Here is a 19138-nt window from a genome sequence, read left to right as displayed (position 1 = left end):
AGATGTTCTGGCCGCACGAGAAATTCCTGCTAATCTACATGAACTTATTCACCTAGCCACTCGCATTGACATGCGTTTTTCCGAAAGGCGTCAGGAACTCCGCCAAGATATGGACTCTGTTCGCACGAGGCGTTTCTCCTCCTCGGCTCCTCTCTCCTCTGGTCCCCTGCAATCTGTTCCTGTGCCTCCCGCCGTGGAGGCTATGCAGGTCGACCGGTCTCGCCTGACACCTCAAGAGAGGACACGACGCCGTATGGAGAACCTCTGCCTGTACTGTGCTAGTACCGAACACTTCCTGAGAGATTGTCCTATCCGTCCTCCCCGCCTGGAAAGACGTACGCTGACTCCGCACAAAAGTGAGACAGTCCTTGATGTCTACTCTGCTTCTCCACGTCTTACTGTGCCTGTGCGGATGTCTGCCTCTGCCTTCTCCTTCTCTACAGTGGCCTTCTTGGACTCTGGATCTGCAGGAAATTTTATTTTGGCCTCTCTCGTCAACAGGTTCAACATCCCGGTGACCAGTCTCGCCAGACCCCTCTACATCAATTGTGTAAATAATGAAAGATTGGACTGTACCATACGTTTCCGCACGGAGCCCCTTCTTATGAGCATCGGATCTCATCATGAGAGGATTGAACTTTTGGTCCTCCCCAATTGCACCTCGGAAATTCTCCTTGGACTTCCCTGGCTTCAACTTCATTCCCCTACCCTGGATTGGTCCACTGGGGAGATCAAGAGTTGGGGGTCCTCTTGTTCCAAGAACTGTCTAAAACCGGTTCCCAGTAACCCTTGCCGTAACTCTGTGGTTCCTCCAGTAACCGGTCTCCCTAAGGCCTATATGGACTTCGCGGATGTTTTCTGCAAAAAACAAGCTGAGACTCTACCTCCTCACAGGCCTTATGATTGCCCTATCGACCTCCTCCCGGGCACTACTCCACCCCGGGGCAGAATTTATCCTCTCTCTGCCCCAGAGACTCTTGCCATGTCCGAATACGTCCAGGAGAATCTAAAAAAGGGCTTTATCCGTAAATCCTCCTCTCCTGCCGGAGCCGGATTTTTCTTTGTGTCCAAAAAAGATGGCTCTCTACGTCCTTGCATTGACTACCGCGGTCTTAATAAAATCACGGTTAAGAACCGCTACCCCTTACCCCTCATCTCTGAACTCTTTGATCGCCTCCAAGGTGCCCACATCTTCACTAAATTGGACTTAAGAGGCGCCTATAACCTCATCCGCATCAGAGAGGGGGACGAGTGGAAAACGGCATTTAACACCAGAGATGGACACTTTGAGTATCTGGTTATGCCCTTTGGACTGTGCAACGCCCCTGCCGTCTTCCAAGACTTTGTCAATGAAATTTTTCGTGATCTGTTATACTCCTGTGTTGTTGTATATCTGGACGATATCCTAATTTTTTCTGCCAATCTAGAAGAACACCGCCAGCATGTCCGTATGGTTCTTCAGAGACTTCGTGACAACCAACTCTATGCCAAAATTGAGAAATGTCTGTTTGAATGCCAATCTCTTCCTTTTCTAGGATATTTGGTCTCTGGCCAGGGACTACAGATGGATCCAGACAAACTCTCTGCCGTCTTAGATTGGCCACGCCCCTCCGGACTCCGTGCTATCCAACGCTTTTTGGGGTTCGCCAATTATTACAGGCAATTTATTCCACATTTTTCTACCATTGTGGCTCCTATCGTGGCTTTAACCAAAAAAAATGCTGATCCCAAGTCCTGGCCTCCTCAAGCAGAAGACGCCTTTAAACGACTCAAGTCTGCCTTTTCTTCGGCTCCCGTCCTCTCCAGACCTGACCCTTCCAAACCCTTCCTATTGGAGGTTGATGCCTCCTCTGTGGGAGCTGGAGCTGTTCTTCTACAAAAAAATTCTTCCGGGCATGCTGTCACTTGTGGTTTTTTCTCTAGGACCTTCTCTCCAGCGGAGAGGAACTACTCCATCGGGGATCGAGAGCTTCTAGCCATTAAATTAGCTCTTGAGGAATGGAGGCATCTGCTGGAGGGATCAAGTTCTCCTGTTATTATCTACACCGACCACAAGAACCTCTCCTACCTCCAGTCTGCCCAACGGCTGAATCCTCGCCAGGCCCGGTGGTCTCTGTTCTTTGCCCGATTTAATTTTGAGATTCACTTTCGTCCTGCCGATAAGAACATTAGGGCCGATGCTCTCTCTCGTTCCTCGGATGCCTCAGAAGTTGAACTCTCTCCGCAACACATCATTCCACCTGACTGCCTGATCTCCACTTCTCCTGCCTCCATCAGGCAGACTCCTCCAGGAAAGACCTTTGTTTCTCCTCGCCAACGCCTCGGAATCCTCAAATGGGGTCACTCCTCCCATCTCGCAGGTCATGCGGGTATCAAGAAATCTATGCAACTCATCTCCCGCTTCTATTGGTGGCCGACTCTGGAGACGGATGTTGTGGACTTTGTGCGAGCCTGCACTATCTGTGCCCGGGATAAGACTCCTCGCCAGAAGCCCGCTGGTTTTCTTCATCCTCTGCCTGTCCCCGAACAGCCTTGGTCTCTGATTGGTATGGATTTTATTACTGATTTACCCCCTTCCCGTGGCAACACTGTTATTTGGGTGGTCGTTGATCGATTCTCCAAAATGGCACATTTCATCCCTCTTCCTGGTCTTCCTTCTGCGCCTCAGTTGGCTAAACAATTTTTTGTACACATTTTTTGTCTTCACGGGTTGCCTACGCAGATTGTCTCGGATAGAGGCGTCCAATTCGTGTCTAAATTCTGGAGGGCTCTCTGTAAACAACTCAAGATTAAATTAAATTTTTCTTCTGCATATCATCCCCAGTCCAATGGACAAGTAGAAAGGATTAACCAGATCTTGGGTGATTATTTGCGACATTTTGTTTCCTCCCGCCAGGATGACTGGGCAGATCTCCTCCCATGGGCCGAATTCTCGTATAACTTCAGGGTCTCTGAGTCTTCCTCCAAATCCCCATTTTTCGTGGTGTACGGCCGTCACCCTCTTCCCCCCCTCCCTACTCCCTTGCCCTCTGGTCTGCCCGCTGTGGATGAAATTTCTCGTGACCTTTCCATCATATGGAGAGAGACCCAAAATTCTCTCTTACAGGCTTCATCACGCATGAAGAAGTTCGCGGATAAGAAAAGAAGAGCTCCCCCCGTTTTTTCCCCTGGAGACAAGGTATGGCTCTCCGCTAAATATGTCCGCTTCCGTGTCCCTAGCTACAAGTTGGGACCACGCTATCTTGGTCCTTTCAAAATTTTGTGTCAAATTAATCCTGTCTCTTATAAACTTCTTCTTCCTCCCTCTCTTCGTATCCCTAATGCCTTTCACGTCTCTCTTCTCAAACCACTCATCCTCAACCGTTTTTCTCCCAAATCTGTTCCTCCCACTCCTGTTTCCGGCTCCTCGGACATCTTCTCGGTCAAAGAAATTTTAGCTGCCAAAAAGGTCAGAGGGAAAAATTTTTTTTTAGTGGACTGGGAGGGTTGTGGTCCTGAAGAGAGATCCTGGGAACCTGAGGACAACATCCTAGACAAAAGTCTGCTCCTCAGGTTCTCAGGCTCTAAGAAGAGGGGGAGACCCAAGGGGGGGGGTACTGTTACGCCGAGCGCTCCGGGTCCCCGCTCCTCCCCGGAGCGCTCGCTTCACTCTCCCCGCGGCAGCGCTCCGGTCACGTCCTCTGACCCGGGGCGCTGCGATTCCGCTGCCAGCCGGGATGCGATTCGCGATGCGGGTAGCGCCCGCTCGCGATGCGCACCCCGGCTCCCCTACCTGACTCGCTCTCCCTCTGTTCTGTCCCGGCGCGCGCGGCCCCGCTCCCTAGGGCGCGCGCGCGCCGGGTCTCTGCGATTTAAAGGGCCACTGCGCCGCTGATTGGCGCAGTGGTTCCAATTAGTGTGTTCACCTGTGCACTTCCCTATATCACCTCACTTCCCCTGCACTCCCTTGCCGGATCTTGTTGCCTTAGTGCCAGTGAAAGCGTTCCTTGTGTGTTCCTTGCCTGTGTTTCCAGACCTTCTGCCGTTGCCCCTGACTACGATCCTTGCTGCCTGCCCCGACCTTCTGCTACGTCCGACCTTGCTTTTGCCTACTCCCTTGTACCGCGCCTATCTTCAGCAGCCAGAGAGGTGAGCCGTTGCTAGTGGATACGACCTGGTCACTACCGCCGCAGCAAGACCATCCCGCTTTGCGGCGGGCTCTGGTGAAAACCAGTAGTGGCTTAGAACCGGTCCACTAGCACGGTCCACGCCAATCCCTCTCTGGCACAGAGGATCCACTACCTGCCAGCCGGCATCGTGACACGTACTAATTTGGTTAAAAAGTTTGTGATTTTTTTTAAGCGCAACAATAATATAAAAGTATGTAATAATGGGTATCATTTTAATTGTATTGACCCTCAGAATAAAGAACACACATCATTTTTACCATAAATTGTACGGCGTGAAAACGAAACCTTCCAAAATTAGCAAAATTGCGTTTTTCGTTTTAATTTCCCCACAAAAATAGTGTTTTTTGGTTGCGCCATACATTTTATGATATAATGAGTTATGTCATTACAAAGGACAACTGGTCGCGCAAAAAACAAGCCCTCATACTAGTCTGTGGATGAAAATATAAAAGAGTTATGATTTTTAGAAGGCGAGGAGGAAAAAATGAAAACGTAAAAATTAAATTGTCTGAGTCCTCAAGGCCAAAATGGGCTGAGTCCTTAAGGGGTTAAACTCACCTGAGGCAAGTAAAAGCTGTGAGAAATATAAACATCACACCTGAAAGCAGATAAAAAGGAGAGAAGTTCACTTAGTTTTTGCATTGTGTGTCTGTGTGTACCACACTAAGCATGGACAACAGAAAGAGGAGAAGAGAACTGTCTGAGGACTTGAGAACCAAAATTGTGGAAAAATATCAACAATCTCAAGGTTACAGGTCCTTCTCCAGATATCTAGATTTGCCTTTGTCCACAGTGCGCAAAATTATCAAGAAGTTTGCAACCCATGGCACTGTAGCTAATCTCCCTGGGTCTGCATGTAAGAGAAAAATTTATGAAAGGTGTCAGTGCGGGATAGTTCGGATGGTGGATAAGCAGCCCCAAACAAGTTCCAAAGATATTCAAGTTGTCTTGCAGGCTCAGGGATCATCAGTGTCAGCGCGAACTATCTGTCGACATTTAAATGAAATTACAGGAGACCCAGGAGGACTCCACTGCTTACACTGAGACATATAAAAAGCAAGACTACATTTTGTCAAAATGAACTTGAGTAAGCCAAAATCCTTCTGGGAAAATGTCTTGTGGACAGATGAGACCAAGATAGAGCTTTTTTGGTAAAGCACATCAATCTACTGTTTACCGAAAACGGAATGAGGCCTACAAAGAAAAGAACATAGTACCTACAGTGAAATATGGTGGAGGTTCAATGATGTTTTGGGGTTGTTCTGCTGACTCTGGCACTGGGTGCCTTGAATGTGTGCAAGGCATCATGAAATCTGAGGATTACCAATGGATTTTGGGTCGCACTGTACAGCCCAGTGTCAGAAAGCTGGGTTTGTGTCCAATATCTTGGGTCTTCCAACAGGACAATTACCTCAAACATACTTCAAAAAGCCCCCAGAAATGGATGGCAACAAAGCGCTGGAGAGTTCTGAAGCGGCAGCAATGAGTCCAGATCTAAATCCTATTGAACACCTGTGGAGAGATCTTAAAGTTGCTGTTGGGAAAAGGCGCCTTCCAATAAGAGAGACCTGGAGCAGTTTGCAAAGGAAGAGTGGTCCAACATTCCGGCTGAGAGGTGTAAGAAGCTTATTGATGGTTATAGTAAGCAACTGATTTCAGTTATTTTTTCCAAAGGGTGTGCAACCAAATATTAAGTTAAGGGTGCCAATAATTTTGTCCAGCCCATTTTTGGAGTTTGGTGTGACATTATGTCCAATTTGCTTTATTTCCTCCCTTTCTTTGGTTTAGTTTCAATACACACAAAGGGAATAAACATTAGTGTTGAGCGGCATAGGCCATATTCGAATTTGCGAATATTTGCGAATATATGGACGAATATTCGTCATACATTCGTGAATATTCGCGTTTTATTTTCGCATAAGCGAAAATTTGCGAATACGGAAATTAGCATATACAAAATTAGCATAAGTGAAAATTTGCATATGCGAAAATTCGCACAGTAGTATTAGAGTCTTCTTTACACCACACAAGCTGGAAGCAGAGAGGGATGATCACTGTGATGTGTACTGTGAAAAATAAAATAAAAAAAACAACAAAAAAAACCCAATATTCGTAATTATGAATATATAGTGCTATATTCGCGAATATTCGCGAATATGCGATATTCGTGAATAAAATTCGCATTGCGAATATTCGCGAGCAACACTAATAAACATGTGTATAGCAAAACATGTGTTACTGCAATCCTTTTCTGTGAGAAATAATTCATTTTCTTGAGAAATCTCAGGGGTGCCAATATTTATAGCCATGACTGTATAATGTAGATAATACCATTATATGTATAGTTGTAATATACATTGGTTAAAAAATGTGTATATTTTTGTCCCTGCAGCTATTGCATGTGTTTTTCTATGAGGAGTCCAAATACAGTGTGGGTGGACAAGCAGGGCTCTGTACAAGCAGGACAGTGTGCAGTGAGGCTCTATGACATGCTCCCAGCTCACACATGAGGATGATTGACAAGCCAGGAGCCTGTACAGAGCCCTGCTTGTCCTGTCCTCACTGCTTGTATTTGGACTCCTCACAGGCAATAGCTGTAGGGACAGCATTTTTTTCACTCAAAAATATACACAATTTTTAATCAATGTATATTACAAATATACACATAATTGTATTATCTAGATTATATAAAAAGTTTTTGTTGACGACATGTACCATTTAATACTGCATGGTACATGCTCTGCAGAGTTATATGGTGGAGAATATGGAAATTCAAAGCATTTTATGCTGAAAAGTTTTAGTAACACATATACAAAAATTTACAAAAAATATATAAATGGGGTATTGCTGTAATTTTGCTGACCAAAACAATCTAATATAACATGTCAGTTTTACTATAAAAAGAACCGTGTAAAAACGTTACCCCTTTGTTATGTCTCACAGTACATATCATGGTAAAATAAAAGGTGTTATTATAAAGAATAAGGGCTCTTAGATGGATGTATAAACAAAAATTAAAAAACTAAAATTTGCTGGGTTGTTAAAGGAATTATCCACCATAAGGTGATTTTAGTACGTACCTGGCAGGCAGTAATGGACGTGCTTAGGAAGGATCTGCACTGGTCTTGGGGCTAAATGGCTATGTTGTGAGATTACCATAACACTGTGGATAGCTTTTTGTGAACTGCTATTTCCTGTTTGAGTTTTCTTCTTTTGCCTACAAATCCCATAATTCCATTTTCCTCCCTTACACACATCAGCCACCCCACCCATTGAAACATAAATGAGCTGCATCCATTCAAAACACCTGTGGTTTTCAATCAGGGTGCCTACAGCTGTTGCATTAGTTGCAGATTGATCTCCCTACCACCAAGCGATCGCTCCACCCACTGAAGCAGACAGGCTCCCTGTCATCAGCTGACTAGCGAGTCAGGTCTCAGCTGCATTGCAACCTGGGAAAAATCTGAGACAACAGTCATTTTGTATGCTGGTAAAAATAAATATTGGGGTGAAAATCACAGAAGAATTGTGAGAAAACCGTCACACACAGGTACAGACACTATATTATGAACTACACTAACTTTACAGCCCCTGTAGCATACTCAAACAAAAAATATTCCTGGAATACCCCTTTAACCATACATTGTTCCAAAATCACAAAACAGATAAAATAAATAAAACTGATATGAAAAATTATGTTTTGTTTTTTTTCTCTCCCATATTGCAGACGCAAAACCTGGACCTCTGTTGGTCCATCACTATTAGAGTTAGCGCACCATAGGATTCTAAAATCCATATATTTATTATCTGTTTAAGAGAAATTCTAAAGTACTCAAAATTGATTAAAAAACTTGAAATATGTTAATAAAAAAATAATTCTGGCAAAATGTATAATATTTGGCAGTGGATAAAGTAATACATTATTTAGTGAAATTAATAAATGAATATATTATGGGAATAAATGCTTAAATGCTCCTATAAATGAGACACTAGTATAGAAAGGGTTACTGTGCAGCGATGCTGACATGGAACTACTGCATCAACAAAAACAGGGCCATCCATTGTGAAGTGTGCGGAGAATACTTAATGCTTCAGTCTCCCCGAAAGGATATTTAGAGCTATATTATATTTATTTATTTTGCTTACTGGCAAAAAAAAAAAAAAAGTCAGTTATTGCAGCTGATAGTTGTCATGGAAACTATGACATCACCTGAGACATAGTGATATATAAAAATTCAAATGACTAGGGACCGGTTGCTAGGAGATCTGTACTAGGCAAATCATTGGGCAGACAGCCAAGGGAATAAAGTCTACGTGAAACACACTGTACATTCATGTTGTACAAAAGGAGATTACTTCTCGGGAAACAGTACTAGGAAAACTTTTAGCATTGTTCTAGGAATTTAACAAATGATTTTTTTAGACAGGCTTCCTACAATCATTGACCCTAATATATCTATGCATAATATTATTATAAATAAAGCTGATTCAGAATGCAATAAAGAAACAAATGTCCAGTTTTCTGAATGGGGAAAGAAGTGTAAACAAAGAATGTTTAATGGTTGCTATGGTTAGTTCCAGGGACATGTGTTCTGTAGTATGAACTCTCTGAAGGGGCATAAAGTGGTTTCCAGGGTTGGATTAAAGGAAAACTGTCAGCTTGCTCCCCCGGCACTAACCAGCAGTACTGACTGGTAGTGCAGGGGACGCTGATCAGTTTGATGCTTACCGTGCCTGGATCCGCCGCTCCGTTCGAATTTCTGTATATGCTAATGAAGTGCTAACTGGCACCGGCCGGGCTAACTGGCACTCCGCCCAGCTCATCAACATTCCTCTCCTCTCTATTCATTACAGAGCGGGGAGAGGAGGGAGAGGCGGAGGGAGGGGAGGAATATTGATGAGCTGGGCGGCGCTGCAGTCAGAGAGCCAGTTAGCGCGGCCGGTGCCAGTTAGCACCTGTCACGATTCGGCTTACAGGTAGTGGATCCTCTGTGTCAGCGAGGGATTGGCGTGGACCGTGCTGGTGGACCGGTTCTAAGAGGCTACTGGTGTTCACCAGAGCCCGCCGCAAAGCGGGATGGTCTTGCTGCGGCAGTAGCAACCAGGTCGTATCCACTAGCAACGGCTCAACCTCGCTGACTGCTGAGAAGGCGTGGGACAGAAGGACTAGGCAGAGGCAAGGTCAGACGTAGCAGAAGGTCGGGGCAGGCGGCAAGGTTCGTAGTCAAGATGGATAGCAGGAGTTCAGGTTACACAGGCTTTGGACAACACTAAACGCTTTCACTGGCACAAGGCAACAAGATCCGGCAAGGGAGTGCAGGGAAAGTGATGAGATATAGCCAGGGAGCAGGTGGAAGCCAATTAAGCTAATTGGGCCAGGCACCAATCATTGGTGCACTGGCCCTTTAAGTCTCAGAGAGCTGGCGCGCGCGCCCTAGAGAGCGGAGCCGCGCGCGCCAGCACATGACAGCAGGGGACCGGGACGAGTAAGTGACTTGGGATGCGATTCGCGAGCGGGCGCGTCCCGCTGTGCGAATCGCATCCCCGACGGCCATATCAGTGCAGCGCTCCCGGTCAGCGGGACCGACCGGGGCGCTGCAGGGAGAGAGACGCCGTGAGCGCTCCGGGGAGGAGCAGGGACCCGGAGCGCTCGGCGTAACAGTACCCCCCCCTTAGGTCTCCCCCTTTTTTTGTCCGACAACTGCTTTACCTGGGACGAGGACACCGGGAAAGAATGGAGGGTTTCCTCAACGGCAGGCAGTACAGCAGGAGTGGGAATGGGGAGGGAGGGCAGAGGGTGAAGCTTGGCACGGGGCAGGGTGACACCAGGACGGGGGCCATGAGGAGGCACTGAGGCTTGCCTGACGGGACTGGGAGGGAGGGAGAGGCATTTCTTGTGGCAAGCAGAGTCCCAGTTCTTGATCTCCCCAGTGGTCCAGTCAAGGGTGGGAGAATGAAGCTGGAGCCATGGCAGACCGAGGAGGACCTCAGAGGTGCAGTTGGGAAGAACGAAAAATTCAATCCTTTCGTGGTGGGGTCCAATGCACATTAAGAGGGGTTTTGTGCGGTAACGCACGGTGCAATCCAATCTAACTCCATTGACCGCGGAAATGTAGAGCGGCTTGACGAGACGAGTCACCGGGATGCAGAACTTATTCACCAAAGACTCCAAAATGAAATTCCCAGAGGCACCAGAGTCCAAGCAGGCCACGGCTGAGAGGGAGGAATTGGCTGAAGGAGAAATCCGCACGGGCACCGTGAGACGTGGAGAAGCAGACTTTGAACCAAGAGACGCCACACCCACGTGAGCTGGGTGCGTGCGTGCGTTTCCCAGACGTGGAGGACGAATAGGGCAATCCACCAAGAAATGCTCGGTACTGGCACAGTACAGACAAAGATTTTCTTCCCTACGGCGATTCCTCTCTTCCTGGGTCAGGCGAGACCGATCCACTTGCATGGCCTCCTCGGCGGGAGGCCCAGGCGTAGATTGCAAAGGATGCTGTGGGAGAGGTGCCCAGAGATCTAAGTCTTTTTCCTGGCGGAGCTCCTGATGTCTCTCAGAAAAACGCATGTCAATGCGGGTGGCCAAATGGATAAGTTCTTGCAGGTTGGCAGGAATCTCTCGTGCGGCCAGCACATCCTTGATGCTACTGGATAGGCCTTTTTTAAAGGTCGCGCAGAGAGCCTCGTTATTCCATGATAATTCGGAAGCAAGAGTACGAAATTGGATGGCGTACTCGCCCACTGAAGAATTACCCTGGACCAGGTTCAGCAGGGCAGTCTCGGCAGAAGAAGCTCGGGCTGGTTCCTCGAAGACACTACGGACTTCAGCGAAGAAGGACTGGACTGTGGCTGTGGCAGGATCATTGCGGTCCCAGAGCGGTGTGGCCCAAGACAAGGCCTTTCCTGAAAGAAGGCTCACTACGAACGCCACCTTAGACCGTTCTGTAGGAAACAAGTCCGACAACATCTCCATATGCAGGGAACATTGAGACAGAAATCCACGGCAGAGTCTAGAGTCCCCATCAAATTTGTCCGGCAGGGACAAGCGAAGGCTAGGAGCGGCCACTCGCTGCGGAGGAGGTGCAGGAGCTGGCGGAGGAGATGGTTGCTGCTGTAGCAGAGGCAGAAGTTGCTGTAACGTGGCGGTCAACTGCGACAGCTGCTGTCCTTGTTGGGCAATTTGCTGCGATTGCTGAGCGACCACCGTGGTAAGGTCAGCGAGACTTGGCAGCGGCACCTCAGCGGGATCCATGGCCGGATCTACCGTCACGATTCGGCTTACAGGTAGTGGATCCTCTGTGTCAGCGAGGGATTGGCGTGGACCGTGCTGGTGGACCGGTTCTAAGAGGCTACTGGTGTTCACCAGAGCCCGCCGCAAAGCGGGATGGTCTTGCTGCGGCAGTAGCAACCAGGTCATATCCACTAGCAACGGCTCAACCTCGCTGACTGCTGAGAAGGCGTGGGACAGAAGGACTAGGCAGAGGCAAGGTCAGACGTAGCAGAAGGTCGGGGCAGGCGGCAAGGTTCGTAGTCAAGATGGATAGCAGGAGTTCAGGTTACACAGGCTTTGGACAACACTAAACGCTTTCACTGGCACAAGGCAACAAGATCCGGCAAGGGAGTGCAGGGGAAGTGATGAGATATAGCCAGGGAGCAGGTGGAAGCCAATTAAGCTAATTGGGCCAGGCACCAATCATTGGTGCACTGGCCCTTTAAGTCTCAGAGAGCTGGCGCGCGCGCCCTAGAGAGCGGAGCCGCGCGCGCCAGCACATGACAGCAGGGGACCGGGACGGGTAAGTGACTTGGGATGCGATTCGCGAGCGGGCGCGTCCCGCTGTGCGAATCGCATCCCCGACGGCCATATCAGTGCAGCGCTCCCGGTCAGCGGGACCGACCGGGGCGCTGCAGGGAGAGAGACGCCGTGAGCGCTCCGGGGAGGAGCAGGGACCCGGAGCGCTCGGCGTAACAGCACCTCATAAGCATATTTGGAAAATTGAAGATTACGTCCAAACGGTACGGCGGATCCGGGCACGGTAAGCATCAAACTGATCAGCGTCCCCCGCACCACCAGCCAGTAACGCTGGTTAGTGCGGGGGGAGCAAGCTGACAGTTTTCCTTTAAGGTTGGTGCTAAAAAACTGGCGAGGGCTCCCATCTGACCCCTGTAACCCAGACTCCACATGGCCCCCTATAGTAGGCCCATATAGGATATAACATGTTAATATATGCTAAACAGAAGTGTTAATATGCAAACAATATTTGTTAAATTGGAAAAAAGATGTGTTCAACCTGTCATAAACTTTTGGATTCACCACAATTAAAGGAGAACTGGAGGGAAAAAAAATTCCAAATCAATTGGTGCCAGAAAGTTATACAGATTTGTAATTTTTTTTCTATTTAAAAATCTTAATCCTTCCAGTACTTATCAGCTGCTGTATGCTTCAGAGGAAGTTGTGTAGTTCTTTCCAGTCTGACCACAGTGCTCTCTGCTGACACCTCTGTCCATGTCAGGAACTGCCCAGAACAGGAGAGGTTTGCTATGGGAATTTGCTCCTGCTCTGGACAGTTTCTCACATGAACAAAAGTGTCAGCAGAGAGCACTGTGGTCAGACTTGAAAGAACTACACAACTTCCTCTGTAGTATACAGCAGCTGATAAATACTGGAAGGATTATGATTTTTAAATAGACATAATTGACAAATCTGTATAACTTTCGGGCACCAGTTGATTTAAAAACATTTTTTCTCCTCCGGAGAACCCCTTTAAAGATTGTTCAATGAGATACACAAATTATAGATATGACACAAACCTTCCTAACATTTAATTTACATGAGTATTATATCTCACATCTGCCTACAATGGCAGGAATCAGAGTTCTCTCTGCTGGAAATATTTGCATATATAAAAAACATACAATTATGACATATAAAAAAAAACAGTATCAGTATCAGAATTGCTGTTTTTTGGTTACATTGCTTTCACATCGAATTGAAAAAAAAAAAAGAAGATTATCAATAAGTCGCAACTAAAAAGCACTAAGGCAACCTGAGAATATTTTCTTCCACATAGAAATGTCCTTTCATGTGTGGAAGACACCCTGCAGTAAACAATTGTAAAAATTCACAAAAAAACACTAGGCAGTTGTAAAGGGGTATTCCAGGATTTTATTTAATTTGACTGTGTTACAGGACTGTAAAGGTAGAGTAGTACATAATATAGTGTCTGTACTTGTGTTTCAGAGTGGTCTTACAATTCTTATGTGGTCTTTGCCCCAATGTTTATTTTTATCAGCATCCAAAATGAGTGTCATCTCAGGTTTTTCCAGGTGCCAGTGCAGCTCGAGACATTACATCATTAGTCAGGCGTTCAAAGGAAGCATGTCTTAGTTTCAATGGGTGGGGTTTTAACAGGGCTTCACCTGTACTGCAATGGGTGGGCAGGGGCTAATGTGTGGTACAGGAAAAAAGGACCTCACACTCACAAACAAGGGATCCTGGGACTTATAGTTGGAGGAAGGGAACGCCAACTGGAAATAGCCAGTTCGCAAAAAAACAAAAAACAAATCAGAAGCGTAATGGTGGATTCACAACACAGCCATTTAGCCTCAAGACAAGCATGGATCCTTCCTAAGCATGTCCATTACTGTCTGGCAGGTAAGTACTAAAGTCACCTTATGGTGGATAATCCCTTTAACTGTTGCTGAGGGCATGCACACAAATTAGAATTTGTCAAAACTGTTCTCGCTAATCTAAGTTACAATAAAAAAAATACTATCCACATGCTTCTATAAAATCTCTCTTACTGTGTCCATCTGAGGACAGAAGGACATGGAGAATTATATTCTTGTATCTATTGGCTATAGATATGCATATGGTTATCCTGTATACCAGCCTAATACACAGAAGTTAAATATTTTTTGTTGTTGTTCAATTTGCGTGATATATGTAGATAAGAGAGTGATATATTCAATTTAATATTCTGTTATACAAATAGAACTTTACCCAAAACAGCTGTAGGAAAAGTGAGAACATTGCACTCCGTACATTTTGTTTCAGAAGTAGGGACAATTCTGACTTAAAATCCACCTTCTAAATGTCATGTAGGAAAGTTATTAAAGCAAATATCAAACATCTGCAGAAAATGTGATCTGGTAAATTACGTCACAGGGTGAGGTAGGGCACAAATCCTCTCAGGATCTATCCATTGCATATCATGCCCATGGAAGTTGTTTTACTTTTGAATTACTATTAGATACACACACACACATATATATATATATATATATATATATATATATATATATATATATATATATACACCTTGATGTTATGGCAATTATTAATCTATTAGGGTTAGCTACTTAAGATTTGTTGGATATTGACTTAAAGGATAGCTATTTCCAATAAGGAAACTGTGTCCCCCAGAAATGAAAGTTACACATGTAAGAAGATATCAATGTAATGTAAATAAGCACTCAGTAGAGCCAAAAGAAAGAATTCATTCACATATTTTAGCAGCACTCCAAGCCCACACATTGTTACCATATGGTTCCTGAATAAATAAGACTATACACAGACCAATGTCCATCCATACAATGGTAGGTACCTTTTTTTACTCAGTTTGTGGTCTTTCCAATATGTAGGTAGGTTGTTCCAGTAAGTGGACAGGCGACAGAGTCTAGTTTACCCTATTGAGAACTACCAGCAGTATGTAGTTTCTGCAGTATATAGGCCCCAGTAGGTATTTTCCTCAGTATATAGACCCTCAGTAAATAGTTTGCCCTGTATAGAAACTTCTATTAAGTCGTTTTTCTGTAGATAGCCCCTAGTAGGGCATTTCCCCCTGTAGATTAGCCCCAGTAGGTAGCCCAAGTAGATAGGCCCACAGTAGACAGCTTTGTCTGTAGATAAACTCTTATTAAATAGTTTCCTCTGTAGATGGCCCCAGTAGGGTTAGACCCTCAGTAGGTAGGTCTCCCAGTATATAGGACCCCAGTAGATAGTTTTCTTGTATTCCTAGGCCATCAGTATTTAGGTTTGCATAATGCGGGACAGCTGGGAATAACAGTCCCCTGGGTAAGCAAATGATGATAATGTCACATGTCAGGGTGGTATAACTAACCTAAGGGTCCCCTGCAAGCCCAACAATGTGTGAAGAACAGAAATAATAAATGAACACTTGGCTAATGTGGAAACAACTAAAAACTTTACTGAAAATTATTTTGATCATAGAGGACAACATCACCTTTCAAGCTGTTAAAAGTTGGCCACTGTCCCTTTAGGAATTGCTTTTGCAGCAGATATACTGGAAAGTCTCTGGTGTGCTTTTGGCACATGTAAGTGAAATGCAGATGCAGACAGGGTACAGTCCATTTAGGTCAGACTCTACTGTGGAGGCCGTCACAGGTTGGTTTACTGTGGTGCAAATACTTGAACTAGTTTTACTCACAGGTTTTGCGGTATGATACCCTATGTGCAGGGTTTATTTGTGACATGTCAGCCACACTGCACTGACTCCAACTGTAGGTCACTGAAGAGATTACGCAGAGGGGTCCTTGTTCAGCTATTTGCCCCTTTGACTAAACAGCACACCTTGGTGTTGGAAACTTGAGCACAATGCCTTCACAGTGTGGACTGGAGATGACTTTGTGGTGAAATTCTCCAAACTTCATACAGTGCTGAGATCACTGCACATGTGGCCCAGATCTGTCTCAGGTGCAAATGGATTAGGACTAGTGATTTGCTTGAAGCAGAGGTTGACTCTGCAGGACAATGAAGAGGCTTAAAGGGGTACTCCGCTCCTAGACATCTCATCTCCTATCCAAAGGATAGGGGATAAGATGTCTGATCGTGAAGGTCCCGCCACTCGGGACCCCCGCGATCTCGGCTGCGGGGTGGAGGCTAGTGATGTCATGACCAGGCCCCACTCGTGCTGTCACGCCCCCTTCCATAGACTTACATTGAGGGGCTGTGGCAGCACAAGTGGGGCCTGGCCGTGATGTCACAAGCCTCCGGCGCTGCACCCAACGCTCTAAACGGACGCTGGGTGCAGCAAGGAAATCGCTGTGGTCCCCAGAGGCAGGACGCCCGCAATCAAATATCTTATCCCCTATCCAAAGGATGTCTAGGGGTAGAGTACCCCTTTTAACTTGTCCACTGAGGTACATTTAAGGGTTTCTCTCTCTCTCTTCTAGACTGTTGCTTTAAACTTCTGCTTAGAAATTAGCTAGGGAACAAGTCATGTGACCAATGCATCACTCATCTTTACACAGTATGCTAATTTGTAACCCCTTCACTCTCATTATATTTTATTGTACGCTGTTAAGGCAATGTAATGTACAAAACTGTACCCCACACACAGAAGTGTTTCTTAGCTACACAACAACTTCACAGATATTGCAGATGGGACATGGGTACTGGGACATTACACAGGCTTTCAACCTGATGCCCACACATACTGCATAGTTCTTCACAACTTTCATAAATGACAATAAAGAGAGCAGCAGCCATGTGCAGCCATTCTATACCGCATCTCCTCTATACCATACAGGGAATAAAGGGATCCTCCTTTCCCAATACACAGAGGACCCAGCAATGGATCCCCTCCTATCAGATATTTATGGCAAATCCTGTGGGTCTGCATTAGTGTTTTAGATGGGAAAACCCCATTGCTTGGTTTTGAAATCTTTTGTAGACAGTAAGGAGAGCATCATCCAGACTTGGATATATGTTTCTCTTAAACTATAAAAAGTTAAAGGGGTACTCCCGTGGAAAACTTTTTTTTTTTAAATCAACTGGTGCCAGAAAGTTAAACAGATTTGTAAATTACTTCTATTAAAAAATCTAAATTTTTCCAGTACTTTTTAGGGTCTGTATACTACAGAGGAAAACAGAGCTCTCTGCTGACATCATGACCACAGGGCTCTCTGCTGACATCTCTGTCCATTTCAAGAACTGTTCAGAGCAGCATATGTTTGCTATGGGGATTTTCTCCAACTCTGGACAGTTCCTAAAATGGACAGAGGTGTCAGCAGAGAGCACTGTGGCCATGATGTCTGCAGAGAGCTCTGTGCTCCAAAAAGAAAACCATTTCCTCTGTAGTATTCAGCAGCTAATAAGTACTGGAAGAATTAAGATTTTTTTATAGAAGTAATTTACAAATCTGTTTAACTTTCTGGCACCAGTTGATTTAAAAAAAAAAAAAAGTTTTCCACGGGAGTTCCCCTTTAAAGAAAATAAATGTGTAAATAAACATGGTCTCTCCATGTAGCTATGAAATTACTGTCATGGACCAAATTTCAACAGATTGTACCATACAAATGTACAGTAGACTGGATGCTCTTCTATGTCTGCCATACTTGTTAAACGTATAGAACCCCCTTCATAGTTCTGTACTTAGGAAGTTCTTAGGTTTTTACCTACATCCTTTCTTTATATCCAGTATGCGTGTAATGTGATATGGCATTAAATCCTAGTTTGTGTTATTTCTATATCTTTTTAGTAAACCCATAAACCTTCAGGAAATGCTTGCATCCATCTGGGAAACTTTCATAGCTCCGAAATTGTGGCAGCAATCCAAAGATAGCTAGTTACATTGGCATGTTTGGATAATTTGGCAGGAACTGATTCATGTATTTTTTTTTTTGGAAGAAACTATTTAGCTGGGGATTAATCCAGCCTCATCCGGAGCTTTTATTTGTCTTCAATAGCCAAACAGTCTTCCACTTGGAGATACATCATTGCTGCTTATTCTCTATTAGAACTATACACATGAATGTTGCATTAAGCAGATACTGTATGCAGAGTACTTGTGTTAAGAATGAGGGATTACATTAATGTCATATATTAGGAATATGCCTACAGCAGACAGACCACCGAATGCCAAGTCATTAAGTTGGGCTGCAACAAAGCAAAGACAATTGAAGACAAGTATATATGCTGCTATAAATACACACTTTATCTATATTACATAATGTACTCCAACCACACTTTCCTATGTGCACGAGCGAAGAGTGTAAATGTTTACTTTATGTCTTCAGTACATTTGTTTTTTCCATTCAACTTATTCCTTGAAGGAAAAATGTATGAACAGTAAGGTATCGGGGTGCAAAAATGGAAACAGCTCAATGGCAGGGTTAGGGCTGCTGCATGTGTATGGCTACGTTTCCACTTCTTTTTTTTCTTTTGCAAAACGCAAAGAAAAACGCCAATTCTGCCGCATGGTGTTTTTTGGGTCAAAAAATGCTGCGGCCAGTTGTTAGCTGAAAGTTAATGAGAAATCGCAAATTTTCACTTTTTCTGCATTTTTTTCCGCTCTTTGGCATTTTGAAAAAACCGCTGTAGTTCCCTCAAACCGGCGTTTTTTGTCAAAATCGTGGCATTTTGCTCCAATAGAAGTCTATGAGAGTGAGAAAACGCCAAGGAAAACGCTATGTGGATTTTAACTTTGGCATTTTTGCAGGCGGTTTTTAATCTTTTTTGGACTTTAGCGATACAAAAAAGTGATGTAGATAGCTGTTTTTAATAAAGTTTCCTAGGGTACCATTAAAATTTATTTTTCTAAAATATACAGTAGTGAAGGAAAAAATTGTATCTAAGGAAATGTATATTATTGAAAAAAAAATATTACATTTTAAACAGGGATCAATTTATGTGTGCGGGGAAATAAAAATGTAGCTGACAATTATAAAAATGTATTGTTTGTGTGTTTTTCACTTTTTTGCTTTATTTTTTACATTTTTTTTAATTAGTACTACTACTCCCAGCATGGAACACACTGTTCCATGATGGGAGTAGTACTACCTGTACTAATAGACAGATCGCCCGCTGCGATCTTTCTGTATAATATATAGATGCGGCGGCCGCCCTTCTATGGTCCCCTGCACTGACGTATATTTACACTTATTCATATTTCCCACAGAGCTGTGATTGGCCAGATGGTTCCAGCCAATCACAGCTCTCTGTGAGA

Source organism: Hyla sarda, chromosome 5, assembly GCF_029499605.1.
Source record: "Hyla sarda isolate aHylSar1 chromosome 5, aHylSar1.hap1, whole genome shotgun sequence".
Taxonomy (NCBI): Eukaryota; Metazoa; Chordata; class Amphibia; order Anura; family Hylidae; genus Hyla; species Hyla sarda.
The sequence above is the reverse complement of the archived record's forward strand: the minus strand, read 5'-3'. Positions refer to the sequence as shown.